Below are 8,477 nucleotides of genomic sequence, written 5' to 3' on the forward strand. Positions count from 1 at the left end.
TTCTGTCTTTCTATCTCTCTACCTTTCTGATATGCTGAATAGTCATCTCAATTGAAATCTGCTGTAGCTTCACAGCTGGAATGGGAGTAGATGGTTCCTAAAGAAGTGTTGGGGAGCAAACAGCAATGGAAAAGGCATCTGGGCAGGTGGAATTTCCATCAACAGGGACACAAGATAAGGAGTGGGAAGAAGCTCCAGTCTTATAACAAAAATGTTTGTTGTATTAAAGGCCCAGGCTTACAGCAACTGCCGTTTGTGCTGGGTCATTGGGATTCTGAACTGTGTACTTCAGTCTAACTTATGGATTTTAAATCTGTCACACCGTCTTTTATTATAGATGTGGCCCTGCACTTGCAACCTGTTCTCTTGATCTGTTGCCAGGAAGGCTTTTGTGGCCGTGCTTGGAAGATATACTGCAGCAGCTCCCTTTTATAATGTCTATCATTAACACCTCTTTGGCATCTGGGAGAGTTTCTTCTTTGCTGGAGATTGGAGCAGTTGATTAAGCAGCCTTTCGCTGTCCTCAGGCAATTTCTCAGATTTCCACCTTATTTCAAATCTACCTTTCTTAGCAAAGGTTCTGGAAAAAGGTTGTGGCAGGGCAACTGCAGCCGTTACCTTCATGATAATAACACACTGTTTGAAAAATTTCAATCAGGCCAAAGCAATGAGACAGCTTTAATGAGGATTTGTAGTGACCTTCTGTTTTATAGTGGGTGGATTCTGGAACATTGTCAATTTTAATTCTTACTGATCTTCCTGTGGCTTTTGATACTGTAGATCATAAGTTTCTCTTAAAATACTTGTAGCAGATCCGGAGCCTTGTGGGCACTGTTCTGACATTGCTTCATTAGTATTTGCCCTCAGTGGTGCCCGTTTGTTACTATAAATAAGTGATCTTCTGATATTGCTCCTTGAATTACAGAGTTCTCTAGGGCTATGAATTGGGCGTGTCCCCTGCTTTTCAGTATGTATATGTTAGCTATGACTTGCATTTCTTGCCATTATAATGTTTATAACTGACAGAGAGAAGGCACTCAAATTTATTTCTTTTTTCCAAAAAGTTTTGTATGTGATTGCACCGGCCCCCTACTAGAGCTAAAAGATTAGAAAGAATGCTAGGAAAATAAATGCAAATAAGATAGGGACGACTGGTTTTTCTCTCTCTTTGGTTGGATCAAGTTTATTTTTCAGCATTAATTCAACATCTTGGGGTCATACAATTGGCACTGTGTAGCATTAAGGGCTGGATCCAGGTTTTGTGGCTGGTGAGTTGTTTGCAATGCCTGAGACTCCTGGATGGATGCAGCCCTCAGAGAGTTGGTAGCATAAGCTGACTGCTGTTAGAAATAGTTGTGACCATAGAACTTATAAATGGAAAAGGTCTACCAGATCATCTAGCCTCCCTATCAATGCAGAAGTTTCCTTACTATGCACTTTCTAGAATTTTTTGTTCCATCTAGTTTTAAATATCAAGCAATAGGGGTTTCCAATTTTTTTTCCTATGGGACACTATTCTTGAGTGATCATTTTCTTTTTTCCCTCCCATTACCCCAGTTGTGCCCCTCTACTAAATTGATGTTTACAACTCTCAAATATGTGTAAACTATTACCTTAATATTTAAATAAATAAATATATGTATCACTTTGGAGCCCCAACCAAGATTGGGGTCCTATTGTGACACTGAACAAATGCATAGAGACAGTCTCTGCCCTTCTGATAGGGTGTGGAGCTTGCCAGGCCAATTAGTAGCATACTCATCAGTAAAGTACAGAGCCCTCAGACCATCATCAAATCTGGTAAGAGGGCAGTTGGCAGTAATGTGAGACATTGTCTGTCTTTGGCCACAGCCGCATGTGGGATCATCTCATTGGCCCCAATTGTGAAGGTTGGCTGGACATTGACTCCGGCCTGTTCAAAATCAGTTCAGAAGGGCCCATGGGTGGCATGGCAAATCAAAGCCAGTTACACGCCTGGTTGGGTCAGTTATAAGAGACTGGTTTTGCCACATTGACATCACAGACAAATCTGTGCAGGGCAAGCAGGTCCACGATGGGGCCTCAATGACAAGCACATTCTTGAGTGGTTGAAGAAGTCTGTGTATAGTAGTAGGATTGGATTTGCTCTGATCCTCTCAACCATTCTAGCTGTAGCATCCTCATGAATGTGTGAGGAGTGATGTTGCTTGACGCGGGGAGCCTTGGTACTGGTGTGGGTTGACTCATCTCTATTATGATGAGCGTGATTGAGTGTAATTGTATGTCACAAATGAAGCCAGACAGTAGCATGGTATTCTGCTGCAGAGTAACAGAGGGCTAAATAACTGGATGACTGGAGAGTTTGAGCATTTGCTTGCCATGAATTGCTGGCTAATTTGCTTAGAAGGTTGTTACGTAATCTCAGTTTTCTTCAGGTGATTAGACAGATCTCTCACGTATCTTAGTGTTACTCTGTGGTGGGTTTCATGTTCAAAGCGATGTCCATTGAGAAAGATATTCAGTTATTGGGCTATTCTGGCATTGTAAATATGGAATACACTCAAAACTGTCTTGGGCGCTCTTGGTTATAAATACACCAACTACTGTATTTGACCATCATAGTCAAGTCAGAGTGTAGAGCGTCTTCAAATTCTGGTAATGACCCTGCTTGGATGCCTAAGCAAATGCCATCTGCGTACATGACCTTGTGGGACTGGCTAAGTGGGAGGTTGTTTGTGTATAGATTGAAAAGTATCAGTGCTAGTCCAGCACCTTGGGGAAGACCTTTGATTTCTTTTCCATGTGCTAATTTTATCTCCCATGTGCACTTGGAAACATCTTTGGAGGAGGTCAATGACTTTGACTATGCTTGCTTGGAGTCCTCTTGACAATTTGACTAAGAGCCCCATGTGCCAGGCTGTGTCACATACTGCTGTCAGATCCAGAAATACAGCTACCCTCTTGAGGTTTTTCTGAAAATCGTTTTCGATGAATGTTATGTTATCAAAGATAGCACTTGAGTGCAGGTTCCCTGACCTCTCTGAAAGCCTGCTTGTTCAGTGATGAATGTTGACTCCATTTCTGGGAAGATGCGTTGGAGAATGAGATGCTCCAGCACCTTGAATGGCACAGACAACTGGGATATTGGTCGATTCACATAATGTTACAAGCAGTCTTTCCTCAGTTTCGTGAGAGCGATGACTCATGACATTCACCGTGTCATTATCGGAAGTTGCTGTTGGTTGACCACTCACAAGAAGAACTGCACCAGCTACTGATAAACACGTGTTCCAAGGTGCTTCACAACTCTTGTGATATGTTGTCATAGCCAACAGCAGTTCCACTCCTAGCATTATTCAGAATTTTGTCTAACTCTGTGGCTGTGGACAGCTCTGTGTTGCTGAGTGGCATTTCTCCGATAGAACTGATGCCATATGTCATGGACTTGTCCTCTGACATTCTTTTCCTTTGGGGCATTTGACACATTTATCAGACAGCTTGGGTTGGCATAACATCTTAAGGCTTGTCGTTCCTGAGCTGCACTGTGATGGCAAATCAAATTCCAGCATTTCTGGCTTGAGTGAATGACATCTAGATACTGAGTTGTCATTCATCTCTGCCCTGAAGAGCTTACAATCTAAACAGAAAAGATAAACAAAGGGTGGCAGAGAAAACAGAAATGTGGAAAGGTTAAAGTAGGTAGCCCAAAGTCATGCAGTGACTCAGTGGCAGGGTTGGAAATAGAACCAATTGTGTTTCAACTTCCAGTCTATTGCCCTGACCACTAACTCTCATTGCCTCTGTTTCCCCTTTGAAGAGGGAACTATTTCCTTCTTGTTCTGTGACCTCATATCACTTTGTATGCATCCCAAAATTGTATGTCTTTTTTTTATTCCAATTTCAATGTGAAATTCATGTCTAACTTTTTCTAATAGAATCATAGAGTTGGAAGGGACCTCAGGAGGTCATCTACTCCAACCCCCTGCTCAAAGCAGGACTAACCTCAGCTAAATCATCCCAGTGAGGGTTTTGTCAAGCCGCAACTTAAAAACCTCTAAAGATGGAGATTCCACCATCTCCCTAGGTAACCCATTCCAGTGCTTCACCACCCTCCTAGTGAACATTTTTTTCCTAATGTCCAACCTAGACCTCCCACACTGCAACTTGAGACAGTTGCTCCTTGTTCTGTCATCTGCCTAGCTCCATCCTCCCTGGAACCCCCTTTCGGATAGTTAAAGGCTGCTATCAAATCCCCCCTCATTCTTCTCTTCTGCAGACTAAACAAGCCTGGTTCCCTCAGCCTCTCCTCATAAGTCCTGTGCTCCAGCCCCCTAATCATTTTTATTGCCCTCCGCTGGACTCTCTCCAACTTGTCCACATCCTTTTTGTAGTGGGGGGCCCAAAACTGGACACAATATTCCAAATGCAGCTTCACCAATGCCAAATAGAGGGGAATAATCACTTCCCGCGATCTGCTGGCAATGCTCCTACTAATGCAGCCCAATATGCTATTAGCCTTCTTGGCAACCAGAGCACACTGCTGACTCATATCCAGCTTCTTATCCACTGTTACCCCCAGGTCCTTTTCTGCAGAACTGCTGCCTAGCTCATCAGACCCCAGTCTGTAGCTGTGCATGGGATTCTTCCATCCTAAGTGGAGGACTCTGCACTTGTCCTTGTTGAACCTCATCAGATTTCTTTTGGCCCAAACCTCCAGTTTGTTTAGGTCCTTCTGTATCCTATCCCTACCTTCCAGGGTATCTACCACTCCCCCTAGCTTAGTGTCATCTGCAAACTTGCTGAGGGTGCAATCTACCCCATCCTCCAGATCATTAATGAAGATGTTGAACAAAACCGACCCCTGGGGCACTCTGCTTGTGACCGGTTACAAGCTAGACATGGAGCCATTGATCACTACTCGTTGAGCCCTATGCTCTAGCCAGTTATCTATCCATTTTATAGTCCATTCATCCAACCCATACTTCTTTAACTTGCTAATAAGTATAGTGTGAAAGACCGTATCAAAAGCTTTGCTAAAGTCAAGGTATATCACATCCATCACTTTCCCCACATCTACAAAGCCCGTCACCTCTTCATAGAAAGCAATCAGGTTGGTCAGGCATGACTTTCCCTTGGTGAATCCATGTTGACTGTTCCTGATCACCTTCCTCTCTTCTAAGTGCCTTAAAATGGATTCCTTGAGGACCTGCTCCATGATTTTTCCAGGATTAAGCTGAGGCTGACCGGTCTGTAGTTCCCTGGATCCTTTTTTCTCCCTTTCTTGAAGATGGGCACTGTATTTGCTTTTTTCCAGTCATCAGGGACCTCCCCCAATTGCCACGAGCTTTCAAAGATAATAGCCAATGGGTCTGAAATCACATCAGCCAACTCCCTCAGCACCCTCGGGTGCATTGCATCTGGCCCCATGGACTTGTGTATGTCCAATCTTTCTAAATAGTCTTAGACCTGTTCCTTCAGCACTGTGGGATGTTCACCTCCTTCCCATTCTGTGCCGCCCATCTATCATACCTAATTTGCTTTCAAAATTGCTTGCTTCCACTTCCTCCCACTGTGATTCAGATTTTCTTGCCACGTGTATTAGTTTACGTTTTTAAGCTAAATCTCATTTTATTTTATGCACTTTTCTAATCTCTCTACGTCCCTCAGTATTTATTTTTCTGTTCTCATGGGTATTTATAACTCCTAGTAAATCACTGTCAGCTGTAAATCTCACTAGCATGTTCTTTACGCTCTTTTCTCCAAAATGTAAAAGAAAATGTTAAATAAGGCCAGACCTAACAACCATCCTTACAGGACCTCTCTGGACATTCTCCATACTTAATACATTGCCATAAGCACATAGAGATTGTCCATTACTATCTTCCTCCTCCCTCTGAAGCATCTATTACTGGCTACTACTGGAGACATTGGACTATTGGTCTATTCTGGTAGGCAATTATACAGTAGCCTGCCCGAAGGGGAAGTTTCTAGGTTGTTAGTGGTTACAAGTTATCATTACCCTTTATTTATAGTCTTTCAGACACTTTTCAATCCACACGACAGTGGATCCAAGTCCATTTGAATTAACAGTTTCAAGTAAGGTTCTGAGACCCAGTATAAAATGTTTTACTAAAATCCAAACATATTACATCTGGTGCATACTTTTCATCCAGTAGTATTCTATCAAAAATGCAGTGAAGTTTGGTAAGATGTCACTGTCATAAACCAATACTGTTTGTTAGTCCCTTAAGCTCCTCATGTTTTTGTGGTGATTCTTTTTTTTAATCTTCCATTATTTAGTTAGAAATAGAATTTAGACTTACAGTCACAATTATTGGGAACGGTCTTCTTTCCAGTTCTGCAAATCAATACTACATTTTCTCTTCTCTAGTCTCTCAGTCCTTCTCGGTTGCCCAAGACTTTAAAAAAAAAAAAATATATATATATATATATATATATATATATATATATATATATCATTGTCAGTGGATTGCGAATTCCCTTCATATGCTAAAATGCAGACCATCTAGATCAACTGATTTGTATATGTTCCATTTTAACAAGCATCACCTTACTTACTCTCTTCTATAGTTATTTTTCAAGGATCCATGCCATTGTGACCATCAGATAACATTACTGCAGTGCTGTACTTGTACGTAGCTCCATAAAGCTGAGAGGTCAGCAGCAGAGCTTATCATCAGAACTAAACATTCAGAGCATAACTCCCAAGGGCAGTGCTGGCTTCTTATTAAACAGTGTATTGATTACAAGGCATTGCATGGTCATGGGTCTGCAGATTTTAATTGCCTTTTATTCCCTATGTAGAAAATCTTGCCCTTATAATTTACAGAGGAACTGGTTGGGGTGGGTAGGCCAAATTTGTGTGGGGTCTTCAAATGGAGTGCACGCTCCTGATGGAGGGGCTTAACATCACTGCAAAAGTGTCAGGTGGTAGCATAGCAGGTGGTAAGGCTGAGTCTGGATGATTTATTGCCCCGCAGATCTTCCTCTCTCAACACTCCTGTACCTCCACAGACAAGGTGTGTTAAGGGCGCAAGGACTACTTCAGCCAAGAGGCTGCAGTTGCAGCTGTGGAGCAGCTTTGTAAGTTCTCTGTGGGGAAAGATTCTGGCATCCCAGTGCATTTCCCAAGTGCCTAGCTTAGCTTCAGTGTTCTGGCTGGGTGCTGAACTGAGGTGCATGCCTTATGATCTATTGGTGATGGTCTTATTATAGTTCTGGCAGTAATAGGTCTACACTAATAAGTGCTTAAGTGCATTTAGTTTTCTATCCATGTTGAAGATGACTGGGATGTGGAGTGTCCTGCATATCGATAAGCACTAGCACAGGCAATTTTATGAATGTGAATAATTAGAAAAAGGCAGCGGTGAATTTCAGCTGTTGTAAGATAGTCAGTTTAGCTGCTCGGTTTATGGGTGAGTTAAGTGTGATAAATATAATGCAGTATTCTACCCTGCAGGGAATGAGGTTAAAATGTCATCACTGCTCTCCAATCTTCCAGCCTGCCCACCCCACTTTCTTTGAAATGTTCTGGGTCCTTCTGTCTGCAACAGTTTATATGTTTTAATTTATGAAATGCCCTTAATTCAGCCTTGCAAAATTCTAGTCACCCACTAATCAAAGGTGATGAATATATTCTGATGTGCAGGGTAAATATCAGTGTTGGAGAGTTCTCAACACCAGTATAGATTTTCTGCCTGGCCTGGTAGATTTTCATGACCGTTTTCATGGCCTAATAATAAAACCTCAAGATTTATGTAAATACGTCACAGCAGTGAAGATAAACCTGTAGTGTATACAATTATGTACAGTACTGATTGCTACTGCCAAATGGAGAAGGGCAGAGCTGACCACACATGCCATCTCAGAATTCAGTAGCATTCACAGTATCCCTTGATACTTGTAAGCTATTCACGTTAGGAAGAGACATCTGGTCATGTGCAGGTGACGTGACTTTTAATTTGTCAGCATGCATGTTGCGTACCACAAAATGCTGCACACCCCTCTCATATTGCTTTAAGCAGTTTCTGTTGTGATTTGTTGTACCTCACACAAATTATTTGAAGAAAACCATATCCATGTTGCTCACCAGTAAAATTTTGAAGCATCAAAATATGATGGCAAATTAGTTTGTAATGTGATGAGCGAGTGAGCTGCCATGGTGCTTTGTGGGAGTTGCAATTCTGGATCCTTCATGCCTCCGTTCTGTGGGCCCAGCTCCCTGGACTACATTTCCCATGAAGTAGTCCAGTCTCTCCCTGTTGCAGAAACTTCAATAACTCAGTCATAGGTTAGGGGTCTATTACAGGAGTGGGTGGGGGTGAGATTCTGTGGCCTGCATTGTGCAGGAGGTCAGAGTAGATGATCATAATGGTCCCTTCTGACCTTGAAGTCTGAGTGGTATTTCTTTCTTTCTGAAATTCCACTATGATGGCCTAGGGCAAATAGATGCCCTTTCCCTTTAAAGGAAACATGTG

The sequence above is a fragment of the Emydura macquarii genome, unplaced genomic scaffold (assembly GCF_026122565.2).
Source record: "Emydura macquarii macquarii isolate MOO-44397 ecotype Brisbane River unplaced genomic scaffold, CSIRO-AGI_Emac_v2 contig_3240, whole genome shotgun sequence".
Taxonomy (NCBI): Eukaryota; Metazoa; Chordata; order Testudines; family Chelidae; genus Emydura; species Emydura macquarii.